The sequence below is a fragment of the Dendrobates tinctorius genome, unplaced genomic scaffold (genome assembly GCF_039654945.1).
Source record: "Dendrobates tinctorius isolate UK_male_01 unplaced genomic scaffold, ASM3965494v1 ptg000370l, whole genome shotgun sequence".
Taxonomy (NCBI): Eukaryota; Metazoa; Chordata; class Amphibia; order Anura; family Dendrobatidae; genus Dendrobates; species Dendrobates tinctorius.
The window spans coordinates 4,842,638-4,863,125 of NW_027362036.1; positions in this window are offsets into that span (position 1 = coordinate 4,842,638).

Genomic DNA, 20,488 nt, shown 5'->3' on the forward strand with positions numbered 1-20,488 from the left:
CTGTTCTCCAAGAATTTTCAAAGATTATGGAGAGGGGTTCAAAAATTTCTTCTGCTATCTCCTTCAGTACTCTGGGGTGTATTTCATCTGGACCTGGAGACTTGAATTCATTTAGGTTAGTTAAGTGTTTCCTCACTATCTTTTTGTTTATAGATATTCTGAATTCTTCTATTCCCTTAATAGGACAGTGAAGAACAGTTGATGTTACATTTCCTTTCTGAGAGAAAACAGATGCAAAATAGGAATTTAAAAGTTCGGCCTTCTCAACATCCTGTCTTACCATTTCATCATTTTCATCCTGTAAAAATCCTATAGCATCTTTGACTTTTCTTTTACTTTTGACATAGCCCCAAAATCCTTTATTATTGCTTTTGACATCTCTTGCAAGCCTCAGTTCATTGTCAGCGTTAGATAATCTGATTTGTGCCCTGCAGGTTCTGCAGACAGAATTATATTCTTCTTTAGATATGCCTCCCTCTTTCCATTTTATAAACTTTTTTTGCTCCTTTTTAGCATGTGCTTAAGTTCTGTATTCATCCATCCTGGTTTCCTTAAATGCTTCCTATTCTTCACTCTTTTCAGAATTGTTAACAATTGTGCTTTGAGAATTTCATTTTTAAAGATTTCCCATCCTTCCTGGACATTTTTGTGGGATAAAACTACTGTATGGGGACACGTTGGTGCTCGGAAGGGAAGTAGTGACGTTTTGGAATGCAGACTTTGATGGAATGGTCTGCGGGTGTCATGTCACATTTGGAGAGCCTCTGATGTGCCTAAACTGTTGAAACTCCCCACAATTGACCCCATTTTGGAAACTAGACCCCCCACGGAACTTATCTAGATGTGTGGTGAGCACTTTGAACCCCCAAGTGCTTCACAGAAGTTTATAACGCCCGGGCGTGAAAATAAAAAAATCATATTTTTTTCCACAAAAATGATATTTTTGCCCCCAATTTTTTATTTTTGTAAGGGTAACAGGAGAAATTGGACCCCAAAAGTTGTTTTGCAATTTGTCCTGAGTAGGCTGATACCCCATATGTGGGGGTAAAACACTGTTTGGGCGCATGGCAGAGCTTGGAAGGGAAGGAGCACCATTTGACTTTTTCAATGCAGAATTGGCTGGAATTGAGATCAGACGCAATGTTGCGTTTGGAGAGCACCTGATGTGCCCAAACAGTGGAAACCCCCCAATTTTAGCTCCAACCCTAACCCCAACTAACCCCTAAACCTAATCTCAGCCCTAACCCTAGCCCTAACCCTAGCCCTAACCATAGCTCTAACTCTAACCCTAGTCCTAACCCTAACCCTAATGGGAAAATGGAAATAAATACATTTTTTTATTTTATTATTTTTTCCTAACTAAGGCTAGTTTCACACTTGCTTTTTTTTGCAGCGCGTTTTTCCCGCAAAAAAACGCATTGAAAAAACGCATACAAAAGCATACAACTGCTGCGTTTTTTTCAAGCATTTTTATGAGCATGCATGAAAAAAACGCAGCGTTTTTATGCGTTTGTATTCGTTTTTAGTGCGTTTTTACCGCGTTTGCGTTTTTTTCCAACATTTTTAGGTGGCCCCTCACACTACCCAAACCATGACTTTAATAACCCTAACCCTGACCCTAACCCTAACCCTAACCCTGACCCTAACCCTAACCCTAACCCTGACCCTAACCCTTAACCAAATCATACTTAACCCTAACCCAAACCCTAAACCCTAACTAACCCTAACCCTAACCCTAACCCTGACCCTAACCCTAACCCTAACCCTGACCCTAACCCTAACCCTAACCCTAACCCTGACCCTAACCCTAACCCTAACCCTGACCCTAACCCTTAACAAAACCATACTTAACCCTAACCCTGACCCTAACCCTAACCCTAACCCTGACCCTAACCCTTAACCAAACCATACTTAACCCTAATCCTGACCCTAACCCTAACCCTAACCCTAACCCTGACCCAAACCCTTAACAAAACCATACTTAACCCTAATCCTGACCCTAACCCTGACCCTAACCCTTAACAAAACCATACTTAACCCTAACCCTAACCCTAACCCTAACCCTGACCCTAACCCTAACCCTAACCCTGACCCTAACCCTAACCCTAACCCTAACCCTGACCCTAACCCTTAACCAAACCATACTTAACCCTAATCCTGACCCTAACCCTAACCCTAATCCTTAACAAAACCATACTTAACCCTAACCCTGACCCTAACCCTAACCCTGACCCTAACCCTAACCCTAACCCTGACCCTAACCCTAACCCTAACCCTAACCCTGACCCTAACCCTTAACAAAACCATACTTAACCCTAATCCTGACCCTAACCCTGACCCTAACCCTTAACCAAACCATACTTAACCCTAACCCTGACCCAAACCCCAACCCTAACCCTGACCCTAACCCTAACCCTAAACCCCCTTAACTAACCCTAACTCTAACCCAAACCCCTAAATTCCATGGTTAAAAAAAAAAAACGCATATGCAAAAAAACGCATACATGAGCATGCCAGTGCGCACATATGCGCATCCATAGGCTATAATGGCCATTTTTAGCGCAAAACGTGCGCATATGTGCGCATGCGCTTTTTTGCAGGGCCAAAAAATGCAACATGCTGCGTCTGGAAAATACAAACGCACACCCCAAAAAAACGCAGCGCATGAAAATCGCATACATGCGCTTACAAGCGCGCAGGTATGCGCACCCATGTTAAATATAGGGGAAAAAACGCATGCGCACATATGCGTTTTTTTCCAGCGCTAAAAAACGCAAATGTGAAACCAGCCTAAGGGTGTGATAAAGGGGAGTTTGATTTACTATTTATGGCGGCTTTTTATGTTTGGCAGCTGTCATACGCTAAAAGACGCTTTTTATCGTAAAAATAGTTTTTGCATCACCACATTTTGAGAGCTATAATTTTTCCATATTTTGACCCACTGAGTCATGTGAGGTCTTATTTTTTGCGGGACGAGTTGACATTTTTATTGGTATCATTTTCGGGCACGTGACTTTTTTGATCGTTTTTTATTCTGTTTTTTGGGATGCAGAATGAACAAAAAACAGCATTTCAAGAATTTCTTTTGGGGGCTGCATTTATACCGTTCCGCGTGCGGTAAAATTAATGAAGTGGTTTTATTCTTCGGGTCAGTACGATTACAGCGATACCTCATTTATGTCATTTTTTTATGTTTTGGCGCTTTTATGCAATGAAAACAATTTTATCTAAAAAATAATTATTTTTGCATCGCTTTATTCTGTGATCTATAACTTTTTTATTTTTTCACTGATGATGCTGTATGGTGACTTGTTTTTTGCGGGACAAGATGACATTTTCAGCGATACCATGGTTATTTATATCTGTCTTTTTGATCGCGAGTTATTGCACTTTTTGTTCGGCAGTAAGATAATAAAGCATTATTTTTTGCTTTGTTTTTTATTTTTATTTTTTAAGGGGTTCACTAAAGGGGTTAACTAATGGGACAGTTTTATAGGACGGATCCTTATGGACACAGCGATACTAAATATGTGTACTTTTATTGTTTTTTTATTTTTTATTTCCAAAAAATGAATTTATTTGGGAATTTTTTTTTTAATCTATTTAGTGATTTTTTACAAATTATTTTTACACTTTTTTTTATTTAGCGATTTTTTTATAAATTATTTTTACACTTTTTTTTTAACTTTATTACATTGTCCCAGGAGGGACATCACTGTCATGTGTCAGATCGCTGATCAGCGATCACCCGGCCGCAATCAGCGGCGCTCCCCCCGAGCGCCGCTGATCGCTATGACGTACTATCCCGTCCATGGGCATAGGGGCCCGGGTCACAAGGATGGGATAGTATGTCAGATGTCAGGAAGGGGTTAAATACACCCTTAACCCCTCATTTCTTATGCCACCTGATGAAGACGACAGATCACCGTTGAAACACGTTGTGGATATTACATCGTTCAATAAAGGTTGGCACCTTTTAATCATCCATTGCCTCCTCCATCTCGACCTCAACGCTCCTTTAAGACCGTGTGTTTCTTCTATCTCTACAGATTAAACGGCAGAGGCTTGGCAAAGCAGCTGCTTTCTGAGGTAACATATTTTCTTGCCTGTTTCAGCACAGGAGAGAATGTTTCTGGATGATATGAGCTCACCGTAAATCAAGTCATTGACATATGAGTTCCGACAGCTACTGAACTCCAACATCAATGACTTGATTTATGAAGATCTTAGAGGGCTGGAGAAGCAGCAGAGACACTTGTTCCTGTGATAAAAAAGGCAGGAAGATCTATTAATTAAAATGTTTTTTGTTTGTGGGACAACCCGAAACAGAGGTCATCATCACCAATTATAAAGTCCAGGAAAACCCCTTTAAGAAATTGGACAGTAGGCCAAATTAGGCAGAAACTCATAATTCTGTACGTCAGGAGCATTGATGTTCAGCTCGAATTCCAAAATGAGGTCACTCATAATGCATCAATAACATTCAATTTTTCCTTTAGTTATTGTAGATTGTGAACAATTTTTCATAGGTGGGTGAAGAAATTGTGGCCAATGCATAAAAAACAATTTAACAGGGTTTTTAACTTGAGCAGGTGCACAGACTGCATGCACAACGACGCTCACCGCACAGTCAATAACAGTAAATATTTGCAGACAGAAGTCAGTGGAAAGTCATTTCAAGTTCCCATAAAACCCAGCCAACCACACTGCAATAAATGTGTTATCAGCGCCCAGGCAGTGATGAATCTGCTTTGTAAATGCTAACAGTTTGCAGGTGCAAACACAGATTCTGGGAGATATGTCTGCCATACTGTAGGCCTAATTGCTCCCTAAGCTAGCTCAGTTCCAGAGATTTTAATGGAACTATACGCATGAATTTATATTTAATGGAGATGTAATAACCCAGTATCGCATAATATTACTGAACAGAATACTATAGAATATCGCCACAGTTATGCCTCCATATTTGAATAGAAAATACATTTTCTGAAAAGCTGGTGGAGAATGACAGCCATTACACATTATGATGAAACGTATGGTAATTTTAACAGAACCGCAATGTGCATTTCGAGGGAATAACCATGAAGTGTTAACAGCGCATCATATTATAATATATAATGGTTCCTATACTTAGCATACCTTGCAAAATAATTGTCAGGGCAAAAATCAATCATCATGAGATCATATTCGTATGCACAGAGAGAGCTATGGTTTATGCATAATGTATAGTGATTATGGTAGAGTGGAAAATCAAAATGGTACAGACATGTCCATCCTCATCCTTCCTCTTGGCTCAACATTTCCTGAGAGGAGAGTTGTGAAAAAAAAAACAAGTCTTTGTGATACTCTGCAAGAGATGTTTATCCCCTTAATGATCAGGACACAGTTTTTAAGTCTGACCAGTGTCACTTTATGTGGTAATAACTCTGGAATGCTTCAACAAATCCCACTGACTTTGAGATTGTTTTTCGTAACACATTATAATTTATGACAATGGTAAGTTTAGGTCGATATATAAAAATCAGAAATTTTACAAAAATGTAAAAAAAAAATAGCCATTTTCATACTTTGAATGATTATCCCTTTAATCCAAATAATTATACTATAGAAAAACATTAATAAATAACATTTCCCACATGTCGGCTTTACATCAGCACCATTTGTAAAATGTTATTTTATTTTGTTAGCATTTTAGGAGGATTAAAAATGTAAATGAGCTGTCTTACACCACAAGCCCAGGAGGCGCCTGTCTGTATCCTGTTCATTTAGACACTGTTCACATGTTCAGGTTTTAAATACATTAGATAGGGACTGCTTTGTGAAGGGCCGTGACGTGGTGAAGCGGCTTGGTATACATTTTTTGCAAAAAACATATCGACTAAATACCCTGTATTTGTTATGAGTCATATGACTAATGAATCTTCATTGATGTCCTGTCATTAAAAAGAGGCTTCTTTTCAAATGAATGCAAAATTCCAAATGTCCAAAATCAGCAGTCAAGCTCCAGTGTGACCGGTGGCTAATTATTTCTCAGTCTGCAACTTTACCGCATGCGGACACACAGACAAGGAATTATTGCGAAGTATTGACAATAAAACACTTATGGGCATTCGACAGGCTCCACACCATAAACATCTCTAGGTTCATGATCAATACCTGATTACCTGCAACACTAATAAGAATGCTCGGCATGACTTTTCAGACAGAGGCAGAATTGTGTATAGGACTAGAGATTCCATTTTTTCACACCATGTGGAAAATAGATGTAAAGAAAACAAACAAAGCAATTTGATGCACTAAAAGTCCAATAATAAATATTCCTATAGATATTTTTTTCGAACCAGTCATTCTTTAGCTCGGAAGGATTCGAAAAATCCATGTAGTACACAGACAACTCATTTTTTTCCAATGAGAACTGTGTAATACTTAAATTGTCCTGTCGGGCACTGCAGGAAATCTTAACACTGGCTGTCAGGTTTGACAACCAGTTATAGCTGATTGTTGGAAGTCCTAGCAATGGAAAACACAGTGATCACATCATTATCTGGGGGACTTTCTTGTAAAAAAAAAATGAGCTGCCCTAAGAAATGAAACCATTGCTGCTGTTTCTATATTTTTTTGTCCTAAAAAAATATGTAGAGGGGAGGAGACGGGAGCAGCTAGAGGCTCATCCCCCTCACCTCTACATACAATCTTATCAGTAGCAACTGTCATCTCCTATAAAAGTCTTTAGTGAATACAGATTTTACCTGTGAATTGACAGTTTTTAAAATTAATTACATAGGTATACCAAACTTGGATTTATGAAAAGTGTTTCAAATCCAATGAATGATTCTTATGTTTCCTCATGCCCTGATTTAAAAAAACAATTCTATTTTTAACTACCACGTATTAATTTTGCAGAAATCGAGGGTGAAATTACAGTGGGGCAAAAAAGTATTTAGTCAGTTAGCAATAGTGCAAGTTCCACCACTTAAAAAGATGAGAGGCGTCTGTAATTTACATCATAGGTAGACCTCAACTATGGGAGACAAACTGAGAAAAAAAATCCAGAAAATCACATTGTCTGTTTTTTTTTTCATTTTATTTGCATATTATGGTGGAAAATAAGTATTTGGTCAGAAACAAAATTTCATCTCAATACTTTGTGATATATCCTTTGTTGGCAATGACAGAGGTCAAACGTTTTCTGTAAGTCTTCACAAGGTTGCCACACACTGTTGTTGGTATGTTGGCCCATTCCTCCATGCAGATCTCCTCTAGAGCAGTGATGTTTTTGGCTTTTCGCTTGGCAACACGGACTTTCAACTCCCTCCAAAGGTTTTCTATAGGGTTGAGATCTGGAGACTGGCTAGGCCACTCCAGGACCTTGAAATGCTTCTTATGAAGCCACTCCTTCGTTGCCCTGGCGGTGTGCTTTGGATCATTGTCATGTTGAAAGACCCAGCCACGTTTCATCAATGCCCTTGCTGATGGAAGGAGGTTTGCACTCAAAATCTCACGATACATGGCCCCATTCATTCTTTCATGTACCCGGATTAGTCGTCCTGGCCCCTTTGCAGAGAAACAGCCCCAAAGCATGATGTTTCCACCACCATGCTTTACAGTAGGTATGGTGTTTGATGGATGCAACTCAGTATTCTTTTTCCTCCAAACACGACAAGTTGTGTTTCTACCAAACAGTTCCAGTTTGGTTTCATCAGACCACAGGACATTCTCCCAAAACTCCTCTGGTTCATCCAAATGCTCTCTAGCAAACTTCAGACGGGCCCGGACATGTACAGGCTTAAGCAGTGGGACACGTCTGGCACTGCAGGATCTGAGTCCATGGTGGCGTAGTGTGTTACTTATGGTAGGCCTTGTTACATTGGTCCCAGCTCTCTGCAGTTCATTCACTAGGTCCCCCCGTGTGGTTCTGGGATTTTTGCTCACCGTTCTTGTGATCATTCTGACCCCACGGGGTGGGATTTTGCGTGGAGCACCAGATCGAGGGAGATTATCAGTGGTCTTGTATGTCTTCCATTTTCTAATTATTGCTCCCACAGTTGATTTCTTCACTCCAAGCTGGTTGGCTATTGCAGATTCAGTCTTCCCAGCCTGGTGCAGGGCTACAATTTTGTTTCTGGTGTCCTTTGACAGCTCTTTGGTCTTCACCATAGTGGAGTTTGGAGTCAGACTGTTTGAGGGTGTGCACAGGTGTCTTTTTATACTGATAACAAGTTTAAACAGGTGCCATTACTACAGGTAATGAGTGGAGGAAAGAGGAGACTCTTAAAGAAGAAGTTACAGGTCTGTGAGAGCCAGAAATCTTGATTGCTTGTTTCTGACCAAATACTTATTTTCCACCATAATATGCAAATAAAATGAAAAAAAAACAGACAATGTGATTTTCTGGATTTTTTTTTCTCAGTTTGTCTCCCATAGTTGAGGTCTACCTATGATGTAAATTACAGACGCCTCTCATCTTTTTAAGTGGTGGAACTTGCACTATTGCTGACTGACTAAATACTTTTTTGCCCCACTGTATGTACTAGCAAGATGAACAAGAAAAATATTTATTGTACCTGAAAATGTACACTATATTAAATATAAAAATGTATTGAACATTCATTATGCAAGTTTATTTGGAAATTCTTGTGCCTTTTCCTCTACTCTTCAAAGCTTCTCTTGATACCTTTTCTCCTACAAAATGCCTGCGGATCTTCTCTGTGAAGCATCCAGCAGTACTCCCCTATCATGTTTACATTCCATCTCCTTGATATCCGGACAAAATCTTTCCCCTTGCTTTACACAGCACCATGGTATTCAACAAAGTAGTCCAAATGGGAAATTAAAAAATCTAACTTCAAATTTGTTAGACAAACCAAGGCTTTAAAATGTTTAAGCATGTTCTCCAAGATGAACTTTGGATCTTTGTTGTTAACTAGAAGTTTTTTGATGATTTCTGTAAAAGAATCACAAGCCCTTTTTTCAACAGCTTTCATTTTTGTTTCGAACATGTCTTCCTTCGTGAGCAGAGTTGAGCGAAACGGGTCGGTCAAATTCAAAAGTCGCCGACTTTAGCTAAAGTCGGGTTTCGCTGGTCGAACCCGACCATAGCGTGAGGTCGGCCATGAGGTCGCCGACCCGAGCGCCAAAGTTGAGTTTCAAATAATGCTTCCAGCTCCTTTTCTCAGCCAATGATGGAGGACGCATACTGTGGGCAACGCGATGACATGGGCAGCGGCCACCACTAACTTAGAGAAGGGCAGTGAAGTGATTGGCTGGCTTTGTGTGGCGTCACAGTGGCTATAAAAGGCCGTGACCGCCGACCGCCATCTTACTTCTGCCGATCTTAGAATAGGGAGAGGTGCTGCTGCTGATTCTGAATAGGGAGAGCGTAAAGGTACTATCACACTTAGCGATGCACCAGCGATCCTGACCAGCGATATGATGCGGTCAGGATCGCTGGTGCATCGCTAAGTGGTCGCTAGTGAGCTGCCACACAGGCAGATCTCACCAGCGACATCATAGCGGTCAGGGGTCGCTACTTACCTGTCACACTAGGTGATCCTGACGTCCTCCCACCCGGCTCCACGCTCGTCGCTCGTCTCTCCACAGGAAGCGCCGCAGGAAGCTGACGACGAGAAACAGTCCTGGACGTTGTTGCGCGATCAGCGATAACCAGCGGGGGAGCGGGTTATAGGTAAGTATCAGACATAGCGATATCGTTAGCAATATCGCTAAGTGTGACAGGCCCATTAGGCAGGGAAGAAAAAAAAAATTGCTTCTGCTGATAGCGCGTTTCACTGTACAGTTAGTGTGCAGTGAAAGGGGAGGATTTTTGTTGTGTGCAGCAGCGCTGGTGGTGATTAGGCTGCCTTTTAAGGCTACCTGATAGCTGCACTGCTGTGTGCACACTGCTGTTCAAACTGCTTTTTTCAAAGCACTCCAACTTTTATTATTTTGTTCTGGTCAGTTACCGAGCGTTCATTTCTTCACACACCGTATAGCAGTGCACGCTCCTCACACACTATTGTGTACCGGCTGGTATCACGGACAAATACAAGCTATCTGTTTGTGACGCTGGAAAAAAAAGAGGAGATTTTCCATTTTTCCAGACCTACACCGTATAGAGCTGTCCGCTTTTCAAACAGTTTCGTATATCTGCTGTTTGATCACAGTCCAAACTATACAGAGACAGCGTGTGTCACTCCATATAAAAATAGACAGAGATTTAAAATTTTCCATACATACACCGTATAGCAGTGTACGCTCCTCACACACTACCGTGTACGGGCTTGTATCACGGACAAATACAAGCTATCTGTGTGTGACGCTGAAAAAAAAAGAGGAGATTTTCCATTTTTCCAGACCTACACCGTATAGAGCTGTTCGCTTTTCAAACAGTTTCGTATATCTGCTGTTTGATCACGGTCCAAACTATACAGAGACAGCGTGTGTCACGCCATATAAAAATAGACAGAGATTTAAAATTTTCCATACATACACCGTATAGCAGTGTACGCTCCTCACACACTACCGTGTACCGGCTTGTATCACGGACAAATACAAGCTATCTGTGTGTGACGCTGAAAAAAAAAGAGATTTTCCATTTTTCCAGAGCTAAACCGTATAGAGCTGTCCGCTTTTCAAACAGTTTCGTATATCTGCTGTTTGATCACGGTCCAAACTATACAGAGACAGCGTGTGTCACTCCGTATAAAAATAGACGGAGATTTACAATTTTCCATACAGACACCGTATAGAGCTATCCAATTCTCAAACAGTATTGTATAACTGCCGTTCGCATTACGGTCACATCTATAAAGAGTCAACGTGTGTGTGTGACACTCCGTGAATACATATACAGACATTTCCATTTCTCCATACACCATATTGAGCTGTCCGATTCTCAAACAGTATTGTATATCTGCTGTTCGCATTACAGTCACATCTATATAGAGTCAGTGTGTGTGTGACACTCCGTAAATACATATACGGAGATTGTTAGTTACACAAAAAACGCATGCAGCTGTACACTTCTGTTACAGTACCGTATATCTGTTGTTGGATTACGGTCAAATACATACTGGGAGATCATCTGTGACTAACAAAATATATACGTAGATTTAATTTTTTTAATACACCTTACACAGCTGGATGCTCCTCATACAGTACCATCTCTCTGCTGGTATTTTTGGTACATTTTCCCAAACATGAGGAAGAATAGTGAAAGAGGCCGAGGACGTGGACAGGGGGGCGCAGCTGGTACTGATGGTGGTCGTGCATCGGCTGGTTCTGGAAAAAGCACAATAGCAGCTAAGGCAGGAGGTGTTGAGGGTTGTGAACTCATTTTCTGGTCTGCCTCTGGTTTCTGGTGAGGGAGCTGGTTGTGCTGACAGAGGAGTTGTGAGTTCTTTTTCCGGGTTCCCTCTGGTTATGGCAGGAGGTAATGAAGCTGATCTAATTAACAGAGACCTGCCACCTGATAATGAGGATGAGGATTGGACATCTGGAGTCTCAGACTGGATTTAAGACAGCCGACTCCCTATTCCCATGCTGGTGATTTTTTCCTGCATCCTGAGGTCTTAGTTTCCAGTCCAGTTCCTGCCTTCTCAAGCTAAGTGTTCTCTGCTAATGTTCACATTTGATTTGGTTTGGTCTATTCAGTTTTATGTGTGGTCAGCCAGCCCCAGCTGGGGCTGTGCTGAATTTCCATTCTTATGTCACTGTATGTGTCAGTTTGCTTTTGTCCCTTATTAGATTGGCCTCTTTTTGCTCTGTTCTCAGAATATGCCAGAGTGCTGATATAGTGGGATAAGTCTAGTGACTTCAGGGTTTTTTTGCTATCAGAAGTGTTGAACATTTTTGCAGGGTTTTTTGGCGTGATTGCAGACAGTATCTTTCCTTTCCTGTCCTTTCTAGTTAGTGTGGGCCCCATCGTTTGCTCAGTCTATTTTCCTACCTGTGTTTGTGCTTTCATCTTGTCTCACCGTCAATACATGTGTGGGGGGCTGTATATTCCTTTGTGGTCTGCTCTGGGGCAGTTTAGATTTCCCCTTTTCTTGCTTTAGGCTTATTTAGTCCTCCGGCTGTGACGAGGCATCTAGAATCAACGTAGGTACGCTCCACGGCTACTGTTAGTTGTGTGGTCAGGATCAGGGGTCTGCAATCCGCGTAGTTACCAACCTCTCTGGTTTTTCTGTGACTTAGCTTGGTCTTGTTTTCCTCCTCGGTGACCCATTCATAACAGTTGAGCCTGCATCATCGTCTGGCCCAAGAAGGCCTGTAAGGTTCCCTTTTCTTGGAGTAGGAAAACCGCTTTTAAAGCCGGAGCATCAGGAACAGGTTTTGGCGTACATTGCCGAAACAGCCACCACCTCTATTGCCTCCTCTTCTGAACGTTCGAAACCTGCAAACACGGAATCGTCAGGATGCGCCAGCCCACACTTCAGATTACTCTATGGAGCTCTTTTCACATACCATGCCTGGGTTATCCAGTCAAATCCTGAATTCCCCTGTCAAAGATGAATCTTACATGGAGTGCACTGATGCACAGCCACTGCTAGATGATTCTGCTGGTACATTGACCCAGAGCACTACATTGCCCTCGCAGTCTACTGAGCCAGAATCTGACCCTGATGAAACTCAGGTGCCCCTTCCCGCATACTATACCACCTTACACGGTGACACAGAGGAAGGTAAGGAGGAAGGTGCATATGACTTTGAAGAGGAGGTGATGGATGACCCAGTTCTTGACCCGGATTGGCATCCATTGGAGGAGGAGGGTGGTGCTGGCAATAGTTCAGATAAGGAGAAGGATCCGCAGCAGGCATTGACATCACAGCAGCGGCTATTTGGCAGGACTGTAGTTGTCCAAAAACGTGGACCAAAAACTAAAAGAGTTGCAGGACAGCTTGGCCAGATGGCCAACTTAGCACAGCGTGCAAGGCCAGAAAATGTATACCATAGTAGGAAGAGTGCAGTGTGGCACTTCTTTGTTCAAAATCCTACTGATGAGGCAAAGGTTACCTGTAAGAAGTGCGGAAGGACCTTAAGCAGAGGTAAACAACTCAGAAATTTGAATACCAGTTGCATGCTTAGACATTTAACCAACATGCACTTGCAAGCGTGGATGGACTACAAAACCTCAGGTAGCACATGTGCACCTGCTCTGACTCAAGTTAGCCGGCAACGCTCCTATGCTTCACCCAATGTAAGGCCACCGCTAAGCACACCACCATCAAGAAATGTTGAAGTGTCGTTGCTAGGCCAAAACCGTCAGGCAATCACAATATTTTCGTGAGGAAACACTGAATCTAGGCCATGAACACCCTCACCATCACCAACCTCTTCTCAGTCCGTCATGTCCAATGCTAGTTCCCCCATACGCAGCTCTCAAGTCCAGCTCACCCTACCAGACACTCTGAGTAGGACAAGAAAGTACTCATCCTCTCATCCGCGTACACTGGCTTTGAACGCCTACATTGCCAAACTGATCTCTTTAGAGATGATGCCCTTCCGTTTGGTAGAAAGCGAAGCTTTCTGAGCGCTCATGGCCTACGCTGTCCCACGCTATGACCTACCCAGTCGGCACTTCTTTTCTCGAAAAGCCATCCCTGCCCTCCACCGGGATGTGAAAGACCGCATTGTCCATGCACTAAAACAGTCAGTGAGTGGAAAGGTGCACCTCACATCAGATGCATGGACCAGTAGGTATGGCCAGGGCCATAACGTGTCCATCACTGCGCACTGGGTTAATGTGGTGGATGCAGGCTCCACAGGGGACAGCGGCGGTGGAACAGTGCTGCACGGTATAGGAAACAGTTGGATGTAGGCTTTTGACCCTCCTCCTCCATAAGCAAAAGCTTGTCCACAGAGCGCAGTCGCACGAGCACTCCATCTGCAGCTGGCAGTGTTGCACACGAGGTGTCCCACTATCAAACAGCTAGTGGTAAGCGTCAGCAGGCTGTGTTAAAGATGATATCTTTGGGCGACAACAGACACACCGTGGAGGTACTGGCCGACTACTTGCAGTGACAAACTGAGTCATGGCTGGGCAGTCTACAAATTGAGCCAGGCAAGGTAGTCAGTGATAACAGCCGTATTTTGCGGCAGCCATAGCCCTTGCAAAACTCACACACATACCTTGCCTGTCTCACACTTTGAACCTGGTGGTGCAGTGCTTCCTTAATAATTATCCGGAGTTAACATCCCTGCTCCATAAGGTGCGAAGACTGTGCTCACACATACGTCGCTCGGCCGTACACTCCAGTCGTATGTAGAAGCTGCAGCGAATGCTCCACCTCCCCAAGCACCGCCTAGTCATAGACGTTGCAACAAGGTGGAACTCCACCCTGCACATGGTTGAGAGGCTGTGTGAACAGAGGCAGGCTGTAATGCATTTGTGGGAGGATACACGGGCAGGCAGTTTGAGGAAAGACATGGAATTGTCGGGTGTGCAGTGGTCAAAGCTGAAAGACCTCTGTAAAGTCCTTCAGTGTTTTGAGGAATGCACACGGCTGGTAAGCGCAGACGACTCCATCATAAGCATGAGCATCCCACTTATGCGTCTGCTCATGCAAAGTTTGACGCACATTAAGGATCAGGCGTCTGCAGCGGAGGAGGAACAGGAGGAGGAGGAGTGAAGCCTTGCTGACAGTCAGCCATTGTCTGGTCAGGGAACTGTCCTGGATGAGGTGGAGGAAGAAGAGGAAGAGGAGGAGGAGGAGGATGAGGGGGATGATTATTTTGGGCAGGAGGATGCTTCTCAGGGGGCAAGAGAAAATGTTGGCGTTCCAAGGTCAGGTATAGGGTTTGTGAGTGACTGTAGGGATGTGGATTTGCCAGAAAGTGCTCCTCCACCCAGCAGTGGCAGTGCATTATTGACACCTGGAACATTGGCTCACATGTGCGATTATGCCTTGTGGATCCTAAAAAGGGACCCCCGCATTGCCAAAATGATGAAGGATAACGACTACTGGCTGGCCAGCATCCTCGATCCACGCTACAAAGGCAAATTACACAACATCATGCCACAGGAGAACCTAGAGATAATATTAGCTAGCAAACAAGCAACTCTGGTAAACCGTTTGTTTGAGGCTTTCCCAGGACACAGCAGCGGTGCTGGTTCTCCCACGAGCCGTAGTGGGCACAATGGAAGAGGTGTTCGTGGTGCACACAGCCGAAGTGGCATTGGAGACAGGGGTTTCATGACCATGTTGTGGACTGATTTCTCAAGTACCGCTCACACGACTGGTAATACTGCATCGATTAAAAGTGACAGGAGACAGCAGTTGTCAACTATGGTTACAAACTACTTCTCCTCCCATATCGATGTTCTCCCTCACAGGTCATTCCCCTTTGACTATCGGGCCTCTTAACTGGGCACATGGCCTGAATTGGCACAATATGCCTTACAGGAGCTCGTTTGCCCTGCTGCTAGTGTGTTATCTGAAAGAGTCTTCAGTGCTGCTGGATCAATCCTGACAGAAAAAAGGACCCTTCTGTCGACCCAAAATGTTGATGATCTAACCTTCATTAAAATGAACCATGCATGGGTTTCAAAGGATTTTGTCCCACCTTCTCCTGATGACACATAGGTTGCCAGAAATCTGTCCTCCTCTTCCTCGGACTTGCCCAATTCCGCCATTTGCAGCTGCTAAATGTCCAGCCTACACATCAAAATATGCCATTTTTTAAACCTCCCTAACTGGGCTGCCCACCCCCCCAAGGGCTGGGGTCAACACCTGGCGCACCCGGGCAAGTGCCATTGCTCTGAACAGTTGGATGGGCCCACTGATGGCCGACGGCACTGGCACAGGGCCCCTCATAGTACAATACAGTGTCTCTGACGGTGGGGGGGCCCACTCGCCGTCAGACACACCAGCGTACTATGAGGGGCCCTGTGCCAGTACCGTCGACCACGAGTGTGCCCCCCCTGCTTGGTCATGGCCACAGCACTTGCAAGTTGCAATACTTACCTCTCCCTGCTCCACCGCTGTGTAGTCAGGGCAGTTAAATCCTTCACAGGGACGGCCACTAGAAATTTGGTGTATTGATCGATGATGGTTAAGATGTAGCTATGGCCTGTCCTGCTGGCCTCTACCTTCAGATGATCAATGGCCACCATTTGTAAAGGACGTCAACTTACAAGAAGATGCAGTGGTGCTTTATGATCACCTTTCACAGTTGTGATAGTCACAGACGTGTGACATTCCTGCCACCATTTTTCAATGTCTCCTCTCATGCCAATCCAATAGAATCGACTACGGCCTGTGGCTTCTGTCTTTTGCACTCCAAAATGACCAGACACATCATGATAGGCAGTGGGGACCATGTCTACATCTCTCCATGTGATCACAATTTGATGGAGACGAGTATCGGTGATGTGATCCACGCTACTGCGATAAAGCAATCCTTTCTTCACAAAGAACCGCTTTCGCTGTCTCCACAGGCACAGTAATTGAGGGTCTGCATCGCCTCTGCAACATCTACTGGGAGGTTTTCCCGCGATGAGTAATTCCAAAATTTCTGCAAACACTCGACTTTCCGTCTGTACTTGTATCTATGTAGTTTCCAGTAGTGGAGAGTCTGGACTGGCTTACTGAGATTGAAATATATACAAAGGTTTAAAAGTACCACAACACTGTATACTGGTGCACACTTCGAATACCTTTCCCTTTTTCTACTTTTTAAATTCTGGTGTAATACATACTGAGCCTGTGAGTGTCTGTGTCTGACTCCGGAAGTATAGACGGAAACTTACAATTACCCCTACACTGGATACACCTGGTATGTGCTGATACAGTACCTTTGTTCAAAATTTTTTATTACGGTATCATCCATAGTGAGTGAGCGTGTGTGGTTTACGCCTTCTATATATACGGTGAATTGGAGATTCCAATTTTTACCCTATACTCGATACAGCTTGTATCTTGTTATACAGTACCTTTGTTCGACATTTAGCATTACGGGCAAATCCAAACTGAGTAAACGTCTGAGATTGACTATGGGACTATGTATACGGAGATTTTAATTGTACCCTATAATATATATACTTGCTATCTTGCTATCCAGTACCTTTTTTACAACATTTTTTATTATGGTCAAAGCCAGACTGAGTGAGTGCCTGGGGGTGACTCCGGAAATATATAATGAGATTTCAAATTTGGCGTGGGGGGCCACTTGGTACTGATGGTGGTAATGGTGCATCTGCTGGTTGTGCCAAAAACACAATAGCAGCTAAGGCAGGAGGTGTTGAGCCTGCATCATGGTCTAGCTCTGAAAAGGCTCCCTTTTCTGGGAGTAGGTAGACTGCTTTTAAAGCCGGAGCATCAGGATCTGTTTTTGGCTTACATTGCTGAAACAGCCTCCAGCTCTATCGCCTCCTTTTCTGAAGTTTCAAAAAATGCAAGCACTGAGCCTTCAGTGCAGGCTTCTGGTCAGGAGCAACCCCTTTCCTTGTGTCCTTCACCCACACCAAAAGTGAAGGATGTGGCAGCACACACTTCAGATTACTCCATGGAGCTCTTTTCACATACCATGCCTGGGTTCATTAAAAATGGGGCCCATCAAATACTGGAGCATTCTAAATGGGGCATATCAGACACTGGAGCAGCATCTATGGGGCACATTATACACTGGAGCATTAGAAATGGGGCCCATTATATATGGAGCATTATTTGGGCCCATAAAACACTGGAGCTTCATCCATGGGGACCATCATATACTGTAGCATTATGTGGAGCTTATCATATACTGTATGGAACATTATATGTGACCAATTATTCTGTATGGAGAAATATATGGGGCTCATTATTCTGTATGGCGCACAATGTGGTGGCCATAATACTGTACGGAGTAATACTCTCTCCTTTTTTTGAGTTATTGTACAATTTAAAATAGATCAATCATGTCATGTAAGCAGTAGTGTTGAGCGATACCATACGATATTGAGAAATATCGGATCGGATTGGATCGGCCCGATACCCAAAAAAGTATCGGTATCGCCGATTCCGATACCGGAAGTCCCATTCAAGTCAATGGGACAGAAATATCGGAATTAAAAAACCCTTTCTTTACTTGCACATCCAGTTCGGGAGGGGGGAAGAGTGTGGGCGGTGCGTGGGCGGACACTGTCAGCACAGACCGCGCATCATGATGCGCACAGACCGCGCATCATGATGACATCATTTCAGCAGCCAATCACAGCCACAACAGTGGCTCATTGCATTATGGGGATTTCCGATTCTGGTATCCGATATTGAAAAAATATCGGTACTCGGTATCAGAATTCCGATACAGCGAATATCGGCCGATACCCGATATTTGCAGTATCGGAATGCTCAACACTAGTAAGCAGTGAAGTATGTGTCATTGTACTATACCTATTTTTCTGGGCCGTATCGGAGCATCATGAGTTGCGGTATGTGTTAAAGGGGTGCACTGACACTCTTGCCCAGGGCACACAAAAACCTGGAGCCAGCCCTACCCCCCACAACTTTAGCCAAATAACCCCCAGTTTTCAATGCGTAACTATTATTATGAAGCAAATTAAGGTTGACAAGCTTCAGTAATAAAAATTGATGTTTTTGGCATTGAAATGGGCACTGTAGGTGTGTTTACTGTCCTCCACTGCCTGCCAACTTTGCTTCCCCATTAACTTGCATTGGGTTTCGTGTTTCAGTCGGCCTCCGACTTTTCCCTATAGTCGTCCGATTTCGTTCGACCTGACTTTTGCGAAAGTCGGGTTTCATGAAATCCGACTCGACCCTAAAAAAGGCAAAGTCGCTCATCTCTATTGGTGAGTTTCGGAACATCCGGACACACAAAAATGCCTTCCTTCAGTTTTGCTTCGGACAGTCCATAAACTTGGTACTTAAAAGCCTCACCTTCTTTCGGTAGAACTTTCACAAACTGCTTTATCAGTCCAAGCTTAATTCAGAGTGTTGGCAGGAGAATTTTAGTGGGATCAATTAAACTTTAATTATGTTCTTAAGTCTAGGTTTAAAAAAAAATTTTTGGCCAACTTTTTTGGCTCCAGTGGTGAGTCTTATCCCTGCTGTTCCATTCACACAAAAAGCATGGGTACTTCATGTATCATCCTTGCTGCCCAAGATGAAAAAAAAAAGAACTTTGGGCACCTTTGGAGGTCAAGGTTTCTGACCTTATTTAGCCTTTTAGGGTTATGGCTTGTTCACTATCATAATAGGGAAGACCAGGTGAAGCAAATTTCCCAGCTTTATAAATACCCAGCCTCCCCTATCCTTGGGCATAAAAACAACATCCCTTTCCCCAGTTCGAAATGTAAATGAGAAATGGAAGTTAACAGGAACAGTGAAGGTAAAGATAAGATCTGGAAAACCAAGCAAAATTTCAGTGAGAGCTGCTCGTAGCATTTCTAAAGAGGCAAATCAGAATCCATCGCTTGACTGCAAAACACCTTCAGAAAGATTTAGCAGACTCTGGAGTTGCGGTACATTGTTCTGCTGTTCAGAGACAACTGCACACATATGGCCTTCATGGAAGAGACGTCAGAAGAAATCCTCTCCTGCGTCCTGACCATAAAATTCAGCATCAGAAGAATGCAAAAGAACATCTAAACAAGTTTGATGCATTTTGCAAATGAGTCCTGTGATCAAAAATATGTGTGGAGTAAAAAGGGCACAGAATTTCAGGAAAAGAACAACTCGTCAACCATTAAGCATGTGAGTGGATCAATCATGCTTTGGGGTTGTGTTGCAGCTAATGACACGAGGAATATTGGTTGAAAAGAGGATGGTTTCTACAGATGGATAATGATCCTAAAGACACATTAAAATCCACAAAAGACTACCTCAAAAGGCGCAAAGCTGAAGGTTTTGCAATAGCCCTCACAGTCCCGTGATCTGAATATCATTGAAAATCTGTGGCTATAACTCAAAGTACCAGTGCCCGCAAGATGACCTAGGAATCTTACAGAACTGGAAACATTTTCTAAGGAAGAATGGATGAAAATCCCTCAAACAAGAATTGAATGACTCTTTGCTGACTGCCAAAAGTGTTTACAAGCCATGGTACTTTCAAAAAGGGGTGCTACTAGGTAATAGTCATGCAGGGTACCCCAACTTTTGTATTGGAACATTTTCCTTTTAGAAATTTCTAAAATGTAAAAGATGGAAATATATTTTTTTTTCCTAAAATACAAAAGGAAATGTGTCATCTTTAATTTTAGGCCTTTTGGAGATCATTTCATCTTTAACAGTTCACAATACCAGTAATTTTGACCAAGGGTGCCCAAACTTTTACTTGCCAATGTATAATAGCGCTTTTTTTATGGTACAGTAATACATATTCTTCTGTATTGTCCTTTACTTGTGTCAGGATGAACTGATTCTTTGGACATCAGATAAGAGCAGTTTCATTTATTTTTCAGAATAACCCATGCATTGTTCAGGACCCTGAAAATGCTCCTGTTTTAAACAAAGAAAGCAATTTATTGCTCTCAGTATCTCTGTATGACTGA